This window comes from Anticarsia gemmatalis, chromosome 27 (assembly GCF_050436995.1).
Source record: "Anticarsia gemmatalis isolate Benzon Research Colony breed Stoneville strain chromosome 27, ilAntGemm2 primary, whole genome shotgun sequence".
Classification (NCBI taxonomy): domain Eukaryota; kingdom Metazoa; phylum Arthropoda; class Insecta; order Lepidoptera; family Erebidae; genus Anticarsia; species Anticarsia gemmatalis.
In genome coordinates, this window is record NC_134771.1 from 5,926,528 (window position 1) to 5,949,699 (window position 23,172).

General features: G+C 33.1%; 2 long non-coding RNA genes across 2 annotated transcripts in view; one reads left to right on the top strand and one right to left on the bottom strand.

The window, feature by feature from the left end:
- The window catches only part of LOC142984639 (uncharacterized), an 82,676-nt gene that overhangs the window by 22,946 nt on the left and 36,558 nt on the right, over positions 1 to 23,172 (bottom strand). The gene's annotated exons all lie outside the window — the stretch shown is intronic.
- The window catches only part of LOC142984638 (uncharacterized), a 33,822-nt gene that overhangs the window by 3,996 nt on the left and 6,654 nt on the right, over positions 1 to 23,172 (top strand). Inside the window, exon 2 of the long non-coding RNA XR_012960155.1 lies at positions 15,409 to 15,457. This is a non-coding gene — a long non-coding RNA (uncharacterized LOC142984638). The remainder of the gene's footprint in view (positions 1 to 15,408; positions 15,458 to 23,172) is intronic.

The following is a 23,172-nucleotide window of genomic DNA, read 5'->3' on the forward strand; positions in this document are numbered from 1 at the left end:
TCAAATCGCATTATTTGGTCTATGCTTACCCCTATCTCGCAAAAGACGTGATATTATGTATGTATTGGATGTATTAGATATAAAATCTCTTACATCCAATATTTTTCAAAAAAACATTGCCAATTTTTTTTTTCGTCATCTCAAAAACCCACTAGTCCAGTTTCCAATAGCCCCATATGAATCAATGAGCGAACCCCATGAACGCGAAGCAATTAGGCCTCGTTCCCATAGCCCTCATGCTTTGTCCTCGCCACGTGTGCCGCAGATGTGCGCCGGAGTTTATTTTAGTCCGCCATAGTGACCATAGGGCAGGATTTTACGAAATATGTCCCGTAATTGGCTATTGTGGTTTTTTGGTGAAATTATTGGACTCTGCTTACCAAATTTAAAAGCGATTTTTATGTATTATTATTTGGAGTAACCAGTATTGCAATTTGAGTGACAATTTTAAGGCATTTTGTTGTCGAAACCAGTTTTTGACCCTACTTTGTAAGTTCTGACAGGGTAGATTAAAGTTTTTAGTCAATTCTTTACTAAAAAAACCCATCCAAATATAGAAACAGAAAGCATCAAATCACTTTTGACGAAATAAATCTCTCAATTTTAAATTTGTTTACCTAACAAAATGTAAAATATAAAAGTAAAAATAATTTTTAAATCGTACTTCGATGTGCTGAATATTAAAATATAAGCTGTAAAATTTTTTTAGACGACCCCTATGGGTAAAAATCTTTTGCCACACAACAATTTTCTCACATCAATTGGCTAGTAAAAATAGTGCTGTATCAACATTATAATCGTAGAAATCATAACACATTTCAATTTACTTACATGAGCAGTTATGTAACAGATATATTATCTTTATATCGTTTGTCTAGAGATACTAATAAGATAAAGAACTTATCTTTACATAGTAAAATTAATTCGCTAATCATTTATGCGTATTTCTCGTAAACCACGCGACAGATTTTAACAGATTGTTTTAAATCCATATGAACAAAAAACAAGCAACTCTTGTTGCTAACGATTCATATTTTTATGAAATAATTTAATTTTTTAATTGATATCAGATTTTTCAATTATTTGACTGTCTCTGCGCCCTCAACAACCTCTGTGGCGCAGTCAGTAGTTAATCGATCGTTGATCATGAGGTCTCGTGTTCGATTCGCGAGTCGTTCAAAGTGCTATCGGTCTTTCCTTCAATAAAATAAATTAAATTTGTTTTCAATAATAATAAACATAATGATAGTCGGGAGTTTAGTAACGTGTCCATTATGTAGCAATAGATTCGCCTTTTATTGCTTAGGGCTAGCATAGTATCAAAAAGTCAGTGTATTTTATAATCACCTTTATAACCTATACCGTCGGCTAAAACAGGATTGATGTTATATATGTATTGTTATATTCTATACATTTCTGGCTACACCTTCAGGTAAAACAGGCATGCTTTATAAAAAAAAATATTATTAAAGAAACGCGAATTGATCTACACCTATGTCTTAACCTTCGGGTCTGACAAATATATAGAAAACAGCACACAATCAGTCAAACCTACTCGAAATGCACTTAAACAGTAAATACTATCTTATATACTATAAAGGTCATTGTCCTTCTGAGGTCAGTTTAGATACGCCAGTACTGGGAAATAATTGTAAATCATTTGTGTGTGCATTACTCATGTACAGCTGAGCTCTTATCTGTGATGTTTAAACTTTATAATAGTGTCTTTGATTTGAGGAATTTTTTGGTCAAGGTATTTTGATTTGATTCAAAACCTTTATTTGTACCTAAAAAAAGGTTTTTGCCTTAGTAGGTATTAAACCTAGCAAGATTATTAATATGTTTTTTAAATTATTATAATAATCAACATTTAAAATTTAAACTTCTAGGTCTAAATCAACAAAAATAGGTTATTTTTTGCTGTATTACACCACTTTGTACAAAAACAATAAAAGTATTTATCACAATTAAACGAAACCAACATTTTTTTTTATTTAAGCCAAAAATAAACATGCATAAATAAAATCATAGAGGCAGACTGTGACCAAAAAGAACTAAAGCCAAAATAAACACTAATGAAAAACGTTACCATTACTAAATACAATTTTAATGTAAAAGATAATTATCTTACAAGCCAATAACACACACACAACATAATTTCTAAAACTACCAAAAAAATTCCCACCAAAATTCCCACTATGGGAAAATTCCCATTCACCCCAGTTCTGATGGTCACCCCAGCAATGGCGCAGCTGGTCTACATCCGGGTGTTTTGTAAACGATCGTTTGCACACAAAAGGGATTTCATCCCGTACACAACAAAATCATGCTTACTCTATTCAGGTTTTTTGTGTGCAATAGACAAACGTTTGCTTTTTTAAATTGGCTCTGGTAATACTCGTTTTCGTGTTGATAAATAAATTTATATTTGCAATTTTATAAAAATTCTAAAGTATGAGAGTATGTATCTGTGTTTGTTAGTATTTCACATTAAAACTATAAAACGAATTTTAGTAAAATATTGTATACGTAAATAGTATATATTCTGTATTAACATACAGGACATAGGACACTTTTAACCACGGAAAATCATTTCGCACGGCCTAATGCCCGTTTTCTGAGGTACATTTAGCGGCAGTTTATCCATTCAATAGCGTTTAAACTCATATAAGAAAACGTTATTAAATATACCTCAGAAACCGGGGGTTAATCATTTTCTTCTCAATAATCAAAATCTACTAAACAAAGTACAAACATATCAAAATACTGATTTATATGATAATATTAATTAAAGACCAAGGGTCAAAATTTCTCTTTTTTTAAATAAATCAACCCTTTAAAGTCTTCTTCTTATCGTATGGTTAGTGGTCAACCTAGTGTCAAAGTTGTTCAAGCCACCCGAAGGCTTTTGACGTGGCTTACCCTTTAAAGCAAAATAGGGGATGTAATAATCAACTAGTTATCAAACAATGTCGTCTCGTAAGTTTTCCTACGATATTTCTTCAATATTAAACTTATGTTTTGCTAAATCATATCCTTTGTGTATCGTTTTTAATCTACCGAAGTGGTGATTTTTATATATTTTAATAGCCGCGCCCCATTGAGGTCCAAGTTATAAACTTAGAGAGAACTTTCAGACATTATTCTGACTTCTGGACAAATCATTAAAAAAACGCGTTGTTATACAGAAATAATTACTAAACAAGTTTCAAATTTTAATTTGGATAACATTCTGTCCAAAGTAAAATACTAAACTTGTGTGGCAATATTTTTATTTATTGAAGTAAAGGATTTTTTTACATTTATGTAGTTCCTGTCCGTAATCATGAAAATAATTTATCAATTACCACAATAATATATCAATTCGTATATAGATCAACTACTTACCTACCCTTAAAATATAAAAAGTTTAAGAGCAGTAATTAGTCTTGGAACCAGTTACGGTGACATACTGAAAAAGATGTCTATACTCAAAGGTAATAAGCTCGAAAAATCAAAATCAATTCGTTCATTTATTCAATTTTGATGTCTATTCTTATGACAGTCTTTCTAATCACTACATGTACTACTATGTCGGAAAGAAATTTAGCCACAAACTAATGAGGAGTCAGGATAATACGCCTTGATAATAGACACTAATATTTAAACCGCTGTATCTTATTACTTATACCAAACACTTTATATAACGATCAATAACTGCGTATGGGACAGACGACAGACAGTTTATGACTATACGCTATCTTTAGTTAGAGATAGGCTAACTATAGTAAGTATAGTAACTATAGTTTAGCTTAGATTTGCTTGCTTACATACATAATATCACGTTATTATACCAAAGGTGTGAGCAGAAGTGTAATACACCCACGTTTCGCCATTAACAATGTTAGTCCCATGTAATAGGGGGCGAGTCTATTGCCTTTTACCGGACACATTATCAAACTCCGGGCTACTATTGAATATTAATTAAAAACACTTCTTAAATATAATAATTACTTATTATTATAAACGCGAAAGTATGTCTGATAACTGATGACTTAACAACTGAACAGATTTTCATGAAATCATGAAGATTGAACCTCAGATAATTCGGGATTCTTTTCTTTCGAAAATCTATTTTTGTTTTGTTTGTAGTACAATACTTATTAAGATAACAGTCGTTACGCCATGTCAAAGACCTTTTAGCGGCTTGAACAACTTTGACACAAGGTTTACAACAAAATAAAGCCCCACCCTAAAACTTAATCTAATTCCTAGTAATTCTTACTAAAAGCAGTCCCTCAGTTCCCGAGATGAATACCCACACATGGTCGGACATTACGTAATTGTAGTTAAAGAATGTTGTTATATTATTAATTGTGATACCAACTGGCGTGTGACGTCATCAGTCGCCATATTGAATTCTGGATACATTAATAAAAGCACGCATGCTTCGAACAAAGTAGGAACTGAAAATGGAAGGCCGGGAATTTGTTAAAAATATAGTACTTTTGGATTATTTTTGAAATGAAAAGTATTCTGTGTTGTTAAGGAATAATGTAGCTTTGTATTAGTGAAAGAATTTTGAAAAACGGTTCAGTAGTTTTTGAGAAAATATAGTCCAAGTATGATAATTAATTTTTTTGTACTTTACTAACTTAGGGGAAATTGTGTCGCGGGGACTTTTACAAACATACAAACAACGGACACAAGGTACAACCAGACCCGAAACAACTATTTGTGGATCGCACAAATAATTGTCCCGTGTGGGAATCGAACCCCGAGTCAAGGCTAGTCTTCTTCTTCTTATCGTATGGTTAGTGGTCAACCTAGTGTCAAAGTTGTTCAAGCCCGTAGGCCTTTGACGTGGCTTAACGACTGTTATCTTAATTGACAACAACCGGGACCGACGTGCCCTCCGAAGCACGGAGACGCCCATTTCTAATACCACCAAGCGGTCACCCATCCATGGAATGATCGCTCCAAGGTTTGCTTAACCCACAGATAGATTACCGATGAGCGCTACTGGTTATGGCTTCTCGGGGTTATAGCGATACATAGTTATAGTATTTGAAATATAATATAAATGTAATTTTTATTTCCGTACCAGTGACCCCGGCCGGAGCAAGATTACGTTATCAGGCTGTTATCAATGAGCGAAGGCCACCTCTTATCAGTCACAATACTGACTGTAACACTGTATTATCAAACTATTATTATATAGAAATTTAGAAGTTATGTATATTTATATAGTAATAAATTCATTCATAGTTTAGTTTAACTGCACGTTTTTACAGGCGCCCATAGCCAGTTGCGCTCACCGCTCGGTAAACGATCTGTGGGTTAAGCAACCGTCGGCGCGGTCATTCTATAGATCGGTGACCGCATTCGGCCATCTATTTTTTATACACCTGAGTGACACTATTTTTTTAATTTATATGGCAAAACATCGTTTGCCGGTTCAGCTAGTATACATATATATTTTCACATTACGTAGGTATATTTTCTCAAAAATAAAATTGCAACTGCTTTAGAAAATTAGGTCGAGCCCAAAAAGGTCCTTTAAAAAGTCTCTTTGACGAAATCGATTGTCGTCTTTAAGGCTAAGCCGAAATGAGCACCTACTTCAAGGTATTTTCGGCCACTTTGCGGCTTAGCCCGTGGGCTTACGGCTTGATGATACGGTAGATGCGTTTCCAATCTTTTGCCGATTAGATTCTTTTGAGAAGACCTTATGCTGTTGGAAATAAGTGTTGTTTTCGATTGGACATCTTGGCTATGGAGGTAAATAGATTTTAAATATGTTCTTAACTTTACGTCCGTTATATCCGAAGGTGTGAGCAGAAATGTACGAAAATATTCGGTTTGCGATTTATAATGTTAGTCCCATGTAATAGGGAGCGAGCCTACTGTCTTTAAAACCTTTTCTTTAGCAAGCTGCCAGCTTCCTGCAAGCTACTTTTGACACAAAATTTCTCAATAGCACGTGTCAATTTCAAATATAAATGTAACTAAAACATCTGTCTTTTGACAAAATTTCTCAAAATCACATCTGTCTTTGACAATAAGATTATAAACAGCTGTTTCATTGTCAAAATGTTGACAATAGACTCAAAAAATTGAAAGCTTGTCTTTGTGTCAAAAATTTTGTTTTGACAAAGACTTTTTTTGAGTTTATGCAATAGTCTAAAGAATTAGTAAGCTTGTTTTTAAAGCTTGAGATTTCAGCTTACCTTTATAGGAACTAGGCGTGATTATATGTATGTGTCATGTGTTATTCTAGCAGTATATACAGAGGTATCCTACTAATATTATAAATGCGAAAGTTTGTGAGAAGAATGTATGTATGGATGTTTGTTACTCTTTCACGCAAATACTACTGAACCGATTACGATGAAATTTGGTATATAGGTAGCTAAAGAGCCGGAATAACACATAGGCTACTTTTTTTATCTCGAAGTTCCCGAGGGATCTGGATTTACACGGGAAGGGTTTCCACGCGGGCCAAGTCCCGGGTGGCCTCTAGTATGAAATACAAGCAGGTTTTATACTATAGATCCATATATTTTCGTAAAATCGAACTTCAAAAAATTTTAAAGGGCATGAGAATTACTACAAATTGATAAAATTATTCAAAAAATATCATATATCATTTATGGATGTGAATGAAGTAAAACAAGTTTGTAGAGACTTTATTCTCAAAGAGTCATGATTTTACGTATTTAAAAATATCACCCTAACAGGCTAAAATAATAATAATTTGGCAAACCCTCGGATTCCGTTAGACTGTATTGTTAAATCACAATGAAACTGGCAGCTGTACCGTTCATTGTTGTATTTAATAATAGCAGGCAAAGCTGGGGCCAAAAGTAGTTGCATTGATTCGCACTTCTAGTGCCTTGTATTGACAATTTTAAAAGCGTTTTTGAAATGTTAAAATTATTTTAAAATGAAGAATAAAAACGAGTATTTTAAAATTTAAGATCAAAACTATATTTATTGAATAGTAAAGTATGTGATTGTTTCACGAAGATTCGGGTTCTATTCCCAAGTACATTATTACATTTATTAAGGGCATGCAAAGTCCCCAATCCGCACTTGGCCAACGTGGTGGACTCGAGGCATAATCCCTAAGATATAAGTACATAAGACCCATAAGACCCTTGCCCTGCAGTAGGACATTAATGGGAAAAAAAATGTGTGAATTAGAAATAATTATCACGTGCTTCAACGGTGAAGGGAAACATCGTGATGAAACCTTGCTCTCCTTATGTGTTTAATACATTTTCTTGAGGGCATGCAAAGTCCCCATTTGAATAGCAACCTCTCCCTCGTTTAAGAAGAGACCCTTGCCAAGTAGTGAGGAAGTAAAGGGAAAAAAAACATTGGTAGTTTTTGCCTGAACAAGTATTATACATTCCCGCAATCCACTTAATATGGTTTAAATATTGTACTTGTATTAATAATTCTTTTAATACTTCAGTTATTCAATTACACTCCATTTATCCTGCTGCCAACTGATTATTATATAAGGAAAACTATTGTGCCACTTAATAATGTAAAAAATACAGAAATATTTGCCTTAGGCCTTTATACCAACTACGTTGGAGTCGGCTTCCAGTCTCACCGGATGCAGCTGAATACCAGTGTTTTACATGAAGCGACTGCCTATCTGACCTCCACAACACAGTTACCTGGGTTATAACACGATACCACTTGGTAAGACTGGCTGTCAGACTTAAAATCAGCATTTATAAAACTTTTCCGTTACTGACTGACTGATGGACAACTCACAGCCGAAACTACTGAGCGTAGAAAGTTGAAATTTGGTATGACGATTTCTTAGGAAGTGTAGAGGAGCACTAAGAGAGGATTTTTGGAAATTTCCTTCTGAAGAGGGTAATAAAGGGGAATAACTTTTATATGAAAGGTTAGTAAGAAAAGTTGCTAAAACATGAAAACTAAAGTTCATATGGGCACTATGGTTGCTAGTTAAACTACTAACTCCCGGTTTCTGAGGTACATTAAGCGGTAGTTTATCTATTCAATAGCGCTTAAACTCATATAAAATCTTGAATAGATAAACTACCGCTAAATGTACTCAGAAACCGGACATAAGTTATTTAATTATTCATTTTCACAAACACTAGGCATCCTAAAAAGTATTATTCTTATATCCCGTAACGAAATATCAATGTCATGTGCTTCAAGCGTTAGAGCGCCATTAGCCCCAACATTGAGGTCAATTGCTGTTTGCCCATTCGGCTCGTTACCGTCCGCCATGTTTGAAATAATTTGGAAATGGAACGCGTTTCGGCGGGAACGTACGCTATTGGTTGCTTGTTTTTTTTTCTTTATATGGCTGATTAGGTTATTGTGATTTAGGTGGCCAGTTGACTGTGTGAAACCTTTTTTTTAGATATGTGTAGTCATTGCAAAAGTCCCGGTTATCATATTAATAGATTTTGATATTATATTCGTTTGATTATGTTAAAAATGTAGGGCGGTTAATATTCCCCTTATCTCGAGGACATCCTGTATCTATCTGTTAGCGATGGGACTTCCCGTTCCGTGTATTATATATATGAAATTGTAAGTAACAAAAAATGTATATGGATATTTTAATACATATTTCTTTGCTATTGCTTTACAGGAACGATGACTTCAAATTTCTATCTTCAATTGAATTGTGATAAAAATTGTCGTAGTTTTTTCAATGAGTATTACTCAGAAACTACTGAACTTATTCTAATAAAACTAACTGTATATAAAAGTCTATAATTTCAGCTATATGACAATATAAGTTTCGTTAAAATCGGTTTTTAAAAAACGGAGAAAAATACATTTTTCTGCAACCACTCCACAAATATAACCTAGTACAATAATGTACTTAACCGTTGAACATAATTTACACTATTCTAGTCATATTTTGTTCCTATTTTTATCCTAACAAACAATTTTAAATCATTTTCCTTTCAAATAAAGCTTAAAACTCAGTTTTCCAGTAATATTACGATATAAAATGCAAAAGCCTGTTCAGTTTTGACATGCGTTTCAGAAATTCTGAGCCGCTAGCAAACGGGCAGTTTTCCGTAGATTTAGTGTCAAACATTTTGCTACTGCACGACTTGTGTGTAGAATAAAGAAATATTATTCAATTTTATTATTTTATGACCTGGATTTTACCTTGGTTTTAGTAAAATAACGTTACAGTCTAAAATGACAATGCATGTCTGCAAAGAGGTGTATTAAATACAGCCAGGTTTCGCCATTAATAATGTTAGTCCCATGTAATAGGGACGAGCCTATTGTCTTATACCAGGCACGTTAGTTACCTGACTCTGGACTACTAGTGAAAATATTATGTAAATTAGAAAAAGAGCAATAGCACTTTGTCCAACTTGGAAATGAAACCCGGGACCGCTCTGAGACGGTCGGGTACATATATGATAATAGTTAAGAATTAACACATAGGATACTTTTTACTTAAGAAATCTTTTCGTGCAGACGAAGTCGCGAGCAAAAATCTAATACGTTATAAACATACAACGTGCAAGTCTAAAAGTATTTTTTCTTCTAATACTCGTACCTACATTAACTAGGGTTGAAAAAGATAGCCACCATATTCCCCTTCCTCAAAATCAACCAATTTATTTTCCCAATATCTAATCTTTAAATCGAAGTTTTAATCCCAATTTAAGCTACAAAAGCCCGCCAAAACACACATCTGACATTGAAATATCCGCCATCTTGAAATATCTTTTTTTTTAAACCGTCTGAAGCAAAGATCTTAGATCTCAATCTTACTTGCTGCAATTGACGTTGGACAAATAACTCTAATAGCTGGTCAGCCATATTGGTTTTTGTACTTTTTAAAGCTTTAGTAACAATTTATTTGGTAGTTGACTGGGATAACGAAAAATTATTAAACGATGGCGAATAAAAAGAGTGGCCAGGAGTTTCTTGTTTTCTTCTCATCGGCCCTACCTTCCGAACTGGCGGTAAATTCACTCTCTGTATCATTGACTATCATAAGTGTCAGCATTTTACCTATCTGAATAACTGATTTGATTTTGATTTCAAAACTCGTACTCGTAAAAGGTTCATCTAAAATGTTCACACTATGTAGCTTTTTTGGTAAATAATGTTGAAATTGTAATTATTACAGACTGAAACATTTTATTAGACACTCATTTGATTCGAAAATATGACATAGTGACGTCACTTTGTCGTATTACTATACTGTAATGTGTTTTTGACATTTCATAAAGAGTAGCTGATTTGACTGGTAACTACCGTATTGTTTTTCAGGCCAGTTGTTTTGAAGTTATATTAATACTTTTTAAGAAGGCTTAGGTTCCCAAAATGGCGATTTTGGTCAAGTTTACAAATGTTTTAGTTGAGTAACTTTGTTATTTGCTTTAGGTATATATAGGTCTGTTTTGTATATTTAGTTTTTATTTAAATAAGTATTGGTTAGTTAATCAGGTGGAATTGGAAAGTGTGTTCATAGATTTGCTGTTAATTTATCTATTGGATAAGATATCTGATACTTATCCATGACCTGTGTAAACTTTAGCTAATTTCGTTTTAAGGATAGGCATTCGGCATGTAGCTAAAGTATTTAATTATATTATATGACTCTTAGTATTGTAACACAGCTGGGTACAGGTCTTCTCCTAAAATGAGAGAGATCTTAGGCCTTAACTCTACCATGCTGACCAAGTGTAAACCATACATATAGAAATATTGTAATATAAATAAAAAAGACCAATACTACTTTGCCTAACCGGGGACTCAAACCCGAGACCTCATAGTCCACAGTCGGATACACTACCAACCGTGCCACAGAGCTTTCTTAAACATAGCAAATCAGAATTATTTCTTTATAAATGCGGTATACGTCTACAAAACCCGGTGCCTGCCATTTGAACCCAACATCCGTTGTTTTAAACGAGCTAACAAAAAATAATTACATTCGATAACATTTAGCATATTTTAACAATATACTTTTTCGATTGGACTTCCATGAATTCGTTTTCAAAGCAACCTATATCCGTCTGTGATGTCTGCAACAACAAAAATACAAATATCTCCGTTTTTACTTTTCAAAATTTGGTGATATTAATACCAAATTGTAGATTACAAAATAACCTTTCTAACTGTACTAATCTTATCAAAATCGGTTCAGTAGTTTCTGAGTAATACTCGATCAAATATCGGTCAGTTTTTTGCTGTTACAAAAAAGTTGTTGTATTAGTTCCACGGGAAGTACTTTTGATAAGCGATAGGAAGGGCTGACCTCGTGATAAGGGGAATTTTGAATTCAATATTCATCGGTCGGTAAACGATTAAGCAAGCAACCTTGGATAAGGTTGGGAAATAGATGGGTGTGGTGTATGAAATGATATTTGAAAATTTGAACGACTTCGTCATGTTTTTCTGTTTTTGTGACTTTTCATACTGAAATATGAAATTTATTTAATTCTTATACGTTACAATTGTGCGAGAAATACATAAATTAATAGCTTTATCGGGTATATTAGTACTGTGTGACTTTCGTAATATTCTGTGTTTGTACACGACCCCAAGGCACAGGAATACACAATAGCACGGTAGATTATTCAAAAAAGATTCTTACAACTTTTCAAGACTGACAAAACTGGACAAAAAATAAATAACTTAAGTTCTGCATTAGTATTCTACCACTTTCATGAACCGTTTTGATATACAAATACAAGTCAAACTACAATTGCAGATTTGAGAACCTGAAACATCTCTTGCATATTCCTTTCATTAAAATATCACTGAAAAATAGCCTAGAATGTTCTCCAACTACTTGACCTATCCACAATGGCTGTTCAACGGCAAAAAGTCCACAACAAACATTGCCAGCTCAAAAAACTCTTCATAATTACCAACGTCCTTAAATTTGCTTTGTAAAAAACCTTAAAAAAATAAATAAAGGCTACGACAAAGCGCGATCATATCGTGAAACGACCCTTTTAATTAAAAAAAAAACTCTAATTTTAAAAATGGAATGCCGTATTTTTGAATGTGTTCTTTTAAGATTCTATTGTTCGGTTTTTAAAAGTAAGTAATTGCTTGGTTATGCTTTAGTTAATGATGACGTCTGCGTTTGAATTTGGAATGGGGTATTCGTTTGTTTTAAATGTTGTGTTCGCTTTTTGAATTTGAAATTTTACTAATGTTATTAATGCGAAAGATTGGGAGGATGCATGTATGTATGTTTGTTACTTTTTGACGCCAAAACTACTGAATATATTTTCATGAAATTTGATACACATATAGTTTATAACTTGGACTAATGCATAGGATACTTTTTAACCCGAAAAGGCTGTTTGTATGGGCAGAAACTAGTTACCTAAATGACACTTATCATACTTTCAAATTTAAATATAAAGTGTATAAAGTAAAAATGACTAATAGAGAAATATTAATAACTAAAGTAAATAAATCACAACAAGCTGTTACAAAACTAATAAACTTAAAATGAATTAACTAAGAAATAGAGATTATCACTCAACGACAAGAAACCCGTCAGTCCGTACAAATTACTTTTACCCCTAAAACGGGGTAAATTAAAAACACCCAGCCCTTTTTTTAATGAGGTACGAATACAATATTCTATTGGTTTGAAAGGCCTATTTTGGAAATTACTAACAAACACTTATTAATGCATTATACAAAACTAAATAAAGACGAATGAATTGAGAACCCCCTCCTTTTTTGAAGTCGGTTAGTAACTCAAATTTTATTTTTAATTCAATCCAAATCATTGAAATGAGATAATACTATCCTAAGTTATACTAGTGGTAGATTCAGTAATTGTAACGACTATCATAAGTGTCAACATTTGATGCAATAAATGATTTGATTTTGACTAAAACGGGATCTCGGTGTGACTAAAAATAACAATTCAGAAATAGAAATTCGAAATTTAGATCATTTAAATTCGAAAATCAAAGTTTATCGAAATAGGACACCGAAACTAAGAATATAAACTTATTTAAAGAATAGAAATTCTAAATTTAGACACGACTATCTTAAAATAAACTAATTAAGAACATGTTAGTAATTTAAATTGACATTATTCAAGTAAACATTAGTCTATGCATTGACCGAAAAAGAATACCAAAATAAAAAAAAAATCTCCGTATAAAAAAAACATAAAATTCGAAATTCAAAACCTAACCATCATCAAACAAACTCCAAAACCCAATTCGAAATTCAAACGCGACCATAGACTACAGAAATCGAAGTGTAATTTTTTAAATACTCGCCGAGGCAACGACGGACGTCCGTGAGTCCAATTTGCAAGCGGATGGAACCAATCCCGCTTGTTTACTGCCAACGACTGTCATGGCGGACTGATAAAAATGTACATATTATTATTTTGTGTTAGTGATTTGCTTATTCGTGCCGCGATAATATCAGTTTCAAGTCGTTTCGAAGTATTTTTTGTAGAGTTTTTTTTTTATTTTCAAGATTTTTTTTTGTTTTTTTTAAATGTATTTTTTTTGTTGTTTTATTTTTAAAAAATTGTGTTTAGGTAAAGTGATTTTTGTATTCGATTTTATGTGAATTAATTTATAGGTTTAGGGCTATAGTTTAATTATATATTGTGTTTAAAAAGTAAAGTGAATTTTAATTAAATTTTTTGTGACCTTTTCGTTGTGAGACTCAGGTTTGTAAATAGTTTATTTAATAAATATTTTCGTAATAAGTTTATAGAGTAAAATATAAAAAATAATAAAAGAAAATGAGTTCTTTGCTAGATTGGTACTTATTTTGTTATGAAATGAATAATTACTTACTTGATATTTTTTTTTGTGAAACAAAGACAGCAGTAGCATTCATTAGCTTATTAATAAAATCAAGAGAGTAGAGAGATAAAGTATAATTTAAAATTATTTTCTTTACAATCTATTTATAACAATATAAAAAAATCTTTGTATTCCCATTGAGAAACAAATCGATCTGTTTCAAAAATGCCCTATTTCAAATAAAAAATTTAATTCATACTAATAATGTTATTATTATAAACTACAACTAAGTAACAAAGCATCTCTCACAATATCTATCTAATAAAAAACATCCAAAACAAATAAAAAACACATAATAACCTACTTTACAAAATGGAACATCTTCCATAAGTATTCACACGTCTCCACACAAATGGAGCAAATCTATAGGAAATTATCACCCGACGCAATCTCCTCACTTCCTTTACAACCTAACGTATAGAAAAAAACATTATTCAAAACACATTGACATAACAATAGTTTTACAAAAATAACTTTCAAAGATTGTATCAAATAACAGGCACACAAGAAACAGCAAAAGAATAAATGAATAAAAAAGAATAAATTCCAAATTTGAATGTCAATTCGATTTTTAAAATTGGGTTCGAATTTTAAAGGCGTTTTGAAATTTAAATTTGGAAGAGCGTTGATCAGTTTGTCGTTGACTCAATGACAGTTGTCGTTTTGATTTTTTTTGTGCCACCATATTGGTTTGGCAGACATCTTGTTTTTGATGTCAAGGTGATGTCATAAGGGATGCTTGTACATACATACTAACTCGCTTGTTATACGCAAAGGTTTAGCAGAGGTGTATGAAATAAGTTTCGCCGCTAACAATGCTGATGAAATAGGGTCTTTAACATGGCTTACTTAATTTAATAATAATATAGCATGAGTTTTTACTAAAATATTCTAATATCAATTGAGCAATATTTTCCTACGTGTTATTATAATAGTTGTGGGAATCGAACCCACGACCTTCCGACGCAATGGTAGCGTCGTGGCGACGTTAACCACTGCGCCACGAAAGCAGCCAGAAACTTATATTAGAAAAATGTCTTATGAGACCTCATTTTAGTACATCTTACGTCATTTTCATACTGAAATAATATGCTTACGGCCTTGTAGCACACAATGCAAGCTATGACGTTTTGACCTTTGTCATTCAAAGTGATTTAAATGTATACTAATAATATATTCTATTTAAAATCTAATACATAAAATTCTCGCGTCACAGTTTTTGGTACCGTACTCCTCCGAAACAGCTTGACCGATTCTCATGAAATTTTGTGAGCATATTGAGTAGGTCTGAGAATCGGCCAACATCTATTTTTTATACCCCTAAGTAACACTATTTTTTTTATATATGGCAAGACAACGTTTGCCGGTTCGGCTAGTATATTATATTATTAATACGAAAGTTTGGGTGTATATTTAGTATTGTATCACGCAAAAACTACTCAATACATTTTCGTAAAATTTGGTACACAGTTAGTTTATAACATAGATTAATATATAGGACACTTTCTACCCTAAGACATAGTTCTATACGGAGTGAATAACGGGTAAAAAATAATACTAATTGAATTTCTTTCTTTATTTACAGATGAAACTACAGTTTGACCTGAAAACTGAAGATTTGGGGAGATTTGCATGTAAGTATTCCTTACGACTTTTTATAATTGCTACCGATACGATATTAAATATGTACGTACATAATAATATTAAAAATGACATAAAATCACGCCATTTTCCCATAGCGGTAGGCAGAGACCAGAGAACGCCACATGGTACGATCCTTACAAACTTCCTTTGCTTTATTCACATCCATACAGACTGAAAGCCGACTCCAATATAGTTGGAAGAAAGGCTAGGCTGATCTATACTAATCTATTCTAACATTATAAAGCAATATTATAAAGCTGAAAAGTTTGTTTGTTTGTTTGAACGCGCTAATCTCAGGAACTACTGGTTCGATTTGAAAAATTCTTTCAGTGTTAGATAGCCCATTTATCGAGGAAGGCTATAGGCTATATAACATCGCATAGGCATCGCATCGCATATAACACGCTAGGGCCATTTGGAGCGGAGTAGCAACGAAAAATGTTCCAAAAACGAGGAAAATTTTGACGCATTCTCTCTTATGTGACGCAAGCGAAATTGCGCGGGTCAGCTAGTATAGAATAACTTTGACACAAGTTTAACCACAAACTAAAAGAAAATAAGTACAAAAGCATTAAGGGGTGGTCACACGACAATTTACTTCGTTTATTGAACGACAAAATGAGCATTTCCTGTTTTCTGTACTGTCACCGATTGTGAACGATGTCGGCTCACTAGATGGGGTATAAAGCGTGGTTATGATTTAAGTTGGAATATAATCCTGCTTACGACATGGTCGCTAATTTTGTATTCGAAGTCCTCTTTAAATTAAATAAAGATTTTAAATAAATAAATAATCGTACTTAAAATATAAATGTGAAAGTTTTGTGAGGACATATGTTGTTTCTGGAAAAGACAAAAGTTTGTGAGGTTTGTGTGTATGTATGTTTTTAACTAATTTACGAAAAAACTATAGAAAGGATTTAGATAAAGTTTTGTATACTGATAGTTTATAACCTGGATTAACACATAGGGTACTTGTTACTACGGGAAATACCTCGGGTTCGATTCCTTGGTTGAGCAAAGTTATATTGTTTTTTTTCAATAGATGTTATCAAATAATAGTCCGGGGTATGGTAACGTGCCTGATAAATGGCCTTAGACTCACCAATATAAGTAGGACTTGATTTTAATACACTTGCTGTCAGTTAATCTAAGAGATAGGTTATCTAGCACTTATACATTTACTGTAAAACTGGCCCTAAAACATTTACACGTCTAAATTCTAAGCCCCTTCCATTCTCTCCATATCTACAACCCCTAACACACCCTCTAAAGGGAACTCGAAGGGCGAGTCCGAACCTACCAAACATTGAACCAAAAAAATGTTTTATTACACGAACTCCCAAGCCATTCTCAATAAATATTTGTACGAAAAGTAATTGTATTTGATTAGTGGGAAATCAAGGGTATATTGGGAAGGTTTTCCCACTGCTGGGAATCATTAAAGGTTAACTATAGTTTGTGATATTTTTGGCCTATTTTTAGGGTGGATTTATAGGGTCCATATTGGAATTTAAAATAATAATCACGTTAATTATATGACCGAATTGAAATCCCTTCTCCTTAAACGCAGTTTTTACAAACATAAAAATGATTTAAACAGTGTCTAAGTGTTAATGATCGTGCCAGCGTGTGACAGATAGATGAAGATGCTTAAAAATAACCAGACAAGTACTTAAAAGGACACTATTTCATAAAATTTACTGTAAAAATCTATAAATTTTCAGTTTCATACAAAAATATGAACATACTCCCCATCACTAACGATACGTCAAAAAAGTTAACCTCAAAACTAAAAACTGTAACTACATAATATCAAAAACTAAGTTCATAATTCAGGCAAATATACCAGTTAGTCAGTTCTTCCCCCGGAGACGGCCTTAATGAATTAATTAAAGATTTCCACTCGAGCTGCGCGGCTGATGGGAAATTTGCGACATCTAGCGTCGAGTAGCGCGCAACTTTTTGTTGGGTGTATTTTTATGATGAGCTTTGTCGTTTGCAGTTTGTTGTAAAATTGTTTGTGGATTTAAAATTACTGTTATTATGTGAAATACTATTGTAGATATTAGAATTACATGAATTAGAAGCTGATGAGCTAATTTGGGACACTTTTTCGTGTATTACTATTAATAAGTTCTTAGTTATTTCAGAGAAAATAGACTATCCGATTATAAGATGCTTATTTAAGTCCTCTTTACTTTCAAAATATAAACGTCTGTCTTGCAAAATAATGGTTATTTTATCCAATTTTCTCTCAAGATTGTTTCCATTGCTTTTTAGAGTACCCAAATTCCCATGACTCACTCATACTGCTAAGTCATTCAAACCAATAAACTTACACTCCAAAAATCGCTTCTAATAATACCAAACTACTTCAAATCACCCTAATACGTTAACTTTACACAGCTGGCCCGTATCAATTGGTCATCCCCAATCAAAATCAATTTACTACCCCTCAGATTATCCTGCTAATACTATAGAACCCTTTAAAACAGCCAATGTGGGGTATTTTTCAACCCCTATACTAATTAAAATGAGGGGCGGTTTAATCACCGATAGTCCGTGATTAGGAAAATGAGATGTGTGAACTTAAGTGGTTTTTGCTACTCGACACTAGATGGCGTTAGTGGTCGTAAGAGTATAGTTGTTATACTCAAAATATTGTATTATATTAAATGTTATTGTCTATTTTCTCAGATGAAATATAATACTAAGGAACGTGCAGTTTTATAAAATTAGTTTTTTAGTATCTGTTCATGAGCTTTGAAGATCATACTTGTACATACTTAATCTGAATGCAATTTTAGTACTATAAATAAAAATAATAAATAAATTTAACCCATTAATGTCCCACTGCTGGGCAAGGGTCTCCTCCCGTAATGAGGGAGGGGTTAGGCCTTGAGTCCACCACGCTGGCCAAGTGCGGGTTGGGGACTTTGCATGCCCTCAATAAATGTATTAAACAAATTTTTAGGCATGCAAGGTTTCCTCACGATGTTTTCCTTCACCGTTGGAGCATGTGATAATTATTTCTAATACACACATAACTTCGAAAAGTCATTGGTGTGTTGCCTCGGATTCGAACCTGCGACCACTTGCGTGGGAGGTGCTAATTTTAAACCACTCGGCTATACCAATTCATTAATTTTATCATCTTACCCATAAATATTATTGTACATACATAAAATCACTTTTTTCCCATATGGGTAGGCAGCATAAATAAATAAATAAGAATTGCTTACAAATACCTATCTCAAAACACCATTATTCCTCTCATCTAAAGCTTCATTTCTATTCCCATAATTTTGTGGTACAATCTATTACATAATAACAAAAACAACATTATTACACACATCATCTCCCGGGAATCGAACCCCTAGACACAACGTTATTAAACAATCATATACGTATTCTGCTCACCTCAGATATTAATAGCAAGTGTTCTGCCAGCTCCCTTGAGGTTTGAGGCGCGATGATAGACCTAACGTGTAATTCTGACCTCTGATAGAAACAATTTTGGAAATAATAGTCATGTATGATTTATTATTCTTCGCTATAAATGTTTTTGTAGCCATTGTAAGAACTCTTTCTATAATTTGTTCCATTTATTTATTAATTATAATAATGTATTATATTATTACATGGCAGCATTTTTATGTAATGTTGTTTATTTTTTGTGACTAATTCTATGAAAAACTTACTTAACAAAAAAAATCTAACTAAACAGAGCTTGTACTGTAACCAAATTACCAAACGATGAACAGTTATATTATACCAAGGAAATCTAATAATTTTACTTTCGATTATGTAGTCCTGAGTACTAGTTAACGATTAACTATTACCAAAAACCAAGAATTTTTAAATTATTTGGATCAAAATGTACTGAAATAAATCTTCAAATTATGCATCTTCATAATTATCCATCTCAAATCACATCACACTCAAAATTTTAAACCCACAACTAACTTCTTATCTACATAATAATCACTTTTCAAAAAAGCAACAAATAAAAAAACGCCTCACCAACAGAAAAGCCTCAAAATCCTTCACAAACCGCATGAAGCGAGCCTCAAAAATTAAACAGGGATAAAAAAATAAAAAAAACCTTTCCACAAAAATATGTCGCGATGTTTTCAACTTTCCAATTGTCGCGGTACCATTAAGGCTCGTTTCGTGTTGATTTCAAAATGCCCGGGGCATTTAGGGCGACATTTAGGGGTTGCTGTTAGGGGAGGGACTCCATATTATAATTAAGTGTATTCTTGGCGTTAGGTTTTGCAATTGATTGTCTGAAATAGACTTTAAATATTATGATTTTAAAACTGTGTGCATCCAAACTGATGTTTAGGTTTCGGGTTTGATTACCGGGTCGGCCAAAGTAGATTTTTCGTTTTCTAATTTATAATAGAATATTTCTCAATAGTAGCTCGGAGTTTCGTAGCGTGTACAGTAGATGGCCATAAGCTCGCCTTCCATTACATCGGACTAACATTGTTCAGAGCAATGCGTGGATGTAGTACACTTCTACCTACGCCTTTGGGTGTTACAGGCGTGATATTACGTTAATGTGTCATTTTTGCATTAATTCCATTACAAGCATAGTCTTAATGGCAGGACCTAAATTATAGAAATACATACATATCCACTTCTCCCTTAAAAAACAGTCAAAAAAGCCAAAAAAACAAATTTCCTGCAAGTAAAATTTAATCTTTTAACACAAAACGTCCAAGTTCAACCTACTCAAAGGATAATTTGAATTATAATTGAAAATGACACGCTTACCTGTGTCCTTTGGATTGTTTGGTTAAACCCTTCCATGGGCGGTCCTATTCAAATAGCATAAAATTTAATATACCTTAGTTAATGTGGAGTCTTATCTGCAGGTTAAGTGTTAAATGCTGGGCTGCAGATGTTTTGGTGTTAGATTTTAGTGGTTTAGTAGTTTGGTTAGACATTTTTTGTGGAGGGATTTTACCGGATTTTTGAGACAAAATATTAGAGCTAGGAATTTCTTTTTTGGGGTCGGTTTTTAATGAAAGGGTTGGCATTGGTGTAGAACAAACGTTTTTTTGTTATCTACACGATAAGGTTTTCGATTCCATGTAATGTAGACTTAAAATCAAAATATTTGACACATTATCAATCACCTGACCACTACTAAAACCTAAAAGAAAAACTGTCAATTACATTGTCCTGATTTATAATATTCTTTCCAAAAAACTTCAGATATTCCCAAGAACCAAAAGTAGTTTAAATTAACCTTATTTGTTCTTAAATAAGGTATCGTAACCTTAAAATTCTCAACGCATTTAAGACCCGTTAAGCAATTTAGTAATATGTACAAACAGGGATAAGTAAATAGATCAAAAATTTCAGTTTAAATCTTTCTTAAATTCCTAATCACCACTAGCCACCGGTATCTGAGTTCATTTAGCGGTAATTTATCTATTCAATAGATTTTATATGAGTTGAATCGCTATTGAATTGATAAACTATCCCTAAATGTACTTCAGAAACCGGGGGTAAGAGTTCACTAAAAATCTTTCCAAAATGCCCAACATCTATCAAAATAGTCCTAAACGCATAACCCTTGCAATCAGGCGGCCGCAGGTGAGGCCATCATTGTGGTGCGAACCCGCGCTAATTGCGACTACGAAACAAGTACGACTTGGTGTTTGTGTTGTGTTACCTTTGAATTTAAACAACGAGATAATTTTCGGCCTTTTACGGAACATTTCGGTGTGTTTCGGGCTTGTACTGGGATTTTGTAGGTCTTAGTGCCACTGTACTGCATTGTAGTACGCTTTTTACTAATATTTTTGGTCCTGAAATTGTTCCTTGATGTATGCTTATAAGCAATATTTTTGGTCTCAAAGCGGTCCCTTGCTATACTTAATAGTCACATTGTGGTCCCAATATGAGTCCACCAGTTTCTGGTCCCAATATGCTTTTAGGACGGCAGATTTGAGAATTTAAAGATTAAAAACACTAGATTTAAGGCCAATTTCACAGTTAAGAATAGGTGCTTCTAAAAAGTCAGCAAATGTATATGAACTTCAAATCCATCTAAATTCTATCTGTTAGATATATAGAAATGGAAATACTGTCAATTTATTTAACAGCCACTTAAATATAAACTGTGCAACTAACCCTTATTCTATTATTAAAAACGCCTATTATTATACTCATAGTAGTAAAACAGGGCCGGCTACTTGCCACAAACCAGAAAATTTAATTAAAAATGTTTGCACCCGGGCTACGTAACGTACCTCTAATTTTATACCCGCAAAAACCAAGTAACACGACATCAAAACCTTCTAACTGTGGTTTACCGCCATCTGCCGGCGGGAAGCATAACTAAAAATAGAAAATTTCGTGATATTTAATTTTTTAAGGGGATGAATTTATAGATAAGTTTTGCAAATAGGACAGATATTTTACATTTTTGTTGGATAGTTTGGTGAAATTTGTAGGTATTTTCGCAATGTTCCGTATTTTATTTTCTACGACTAGTAAAAATCCTTTACTATGATCTAAAAATCCTTTCCAATGCTACCGTCAGCACTCGCGAACTCGAAATAAAACAAAGAAACAGATAACAGGGGGATCTTTTGTTTTAAAAACCGTGCCGACGTTTTAAAAAATTTCGTAAAAAATTCCTTCTTGCTACAATCGGCAATGGAAGCGAGATACCTTTCATGTTTCACAGTATCGAGTTTTTTTTACCACGGCACTGATTTTTAGCGAATGAAAATGCTTTCAACCCTCCATCCGTTTTAGTTCTTTTCATTCTCGCATCGGTTGTATAATGTTTCGGCATCCAGTAATGAGATTACAGCGCTGCGCCGCGGGGAGTGGCGGAACTAAGTTTTTATTATTGATGACGATGATGTAATTGGACGGCTGTGTGCGTTCGCGTTAATGAGGTTGACTGAACGCATTATTATCATAATACAAACGTGATTGATTGTGTCTGCATCAACTTCCATTTTTCATTCACATTATGTTACACAATATAACATAATCGAATTACTGTGTACACAAATTACTGTAATACAAACCTCAGGCTTATGATCACGCCGTATTATTATCCTCATAAATATATATACAATTTTCTCCCAACAACAGTATTACACCATCAAAGTAAAATACTACTTACACCATCTACCGTCGAGTAGCGCCACTTGAGGTACTTACTTTACTCAACAGATGTCGCTATACACAATCGACAAGACGTCAATACTACAGTCATGCATAGTTTATGGGCATGGAACGTATCATATCACGCTCCCTTAGCGGGATATATCATCAAATTGCTAACGCCTCGGCCCGGAATGACTTGTAAAATATTCAGACAGACGGTAACTGGTTTTGTTTGTTACTTAATGAAGTATGGACAGCGTTAGGTTAGCTTTCGCGCGCTTTTATTTATTTTTTATCTGTGCGGTGTCGTTAGGTTGGTAGGACTGTATATTTTGTTACAGAATACAATATGAATTTTTGTTGGTTTAAAGAACGTTTTTTTGGCAACCCGTTTTATTCTTTGTCACTTATTTATTTCATTATTGAATTTAATTTTATTTAAACTACATTATCACTAGCTAATATTAACAGTATAATAATTGCCTTTAGCATATTTCTAGATGTTTTTATCAACTAATGATCTATTAAGATAAAAGAGATTTAAACATATTTTAAACTT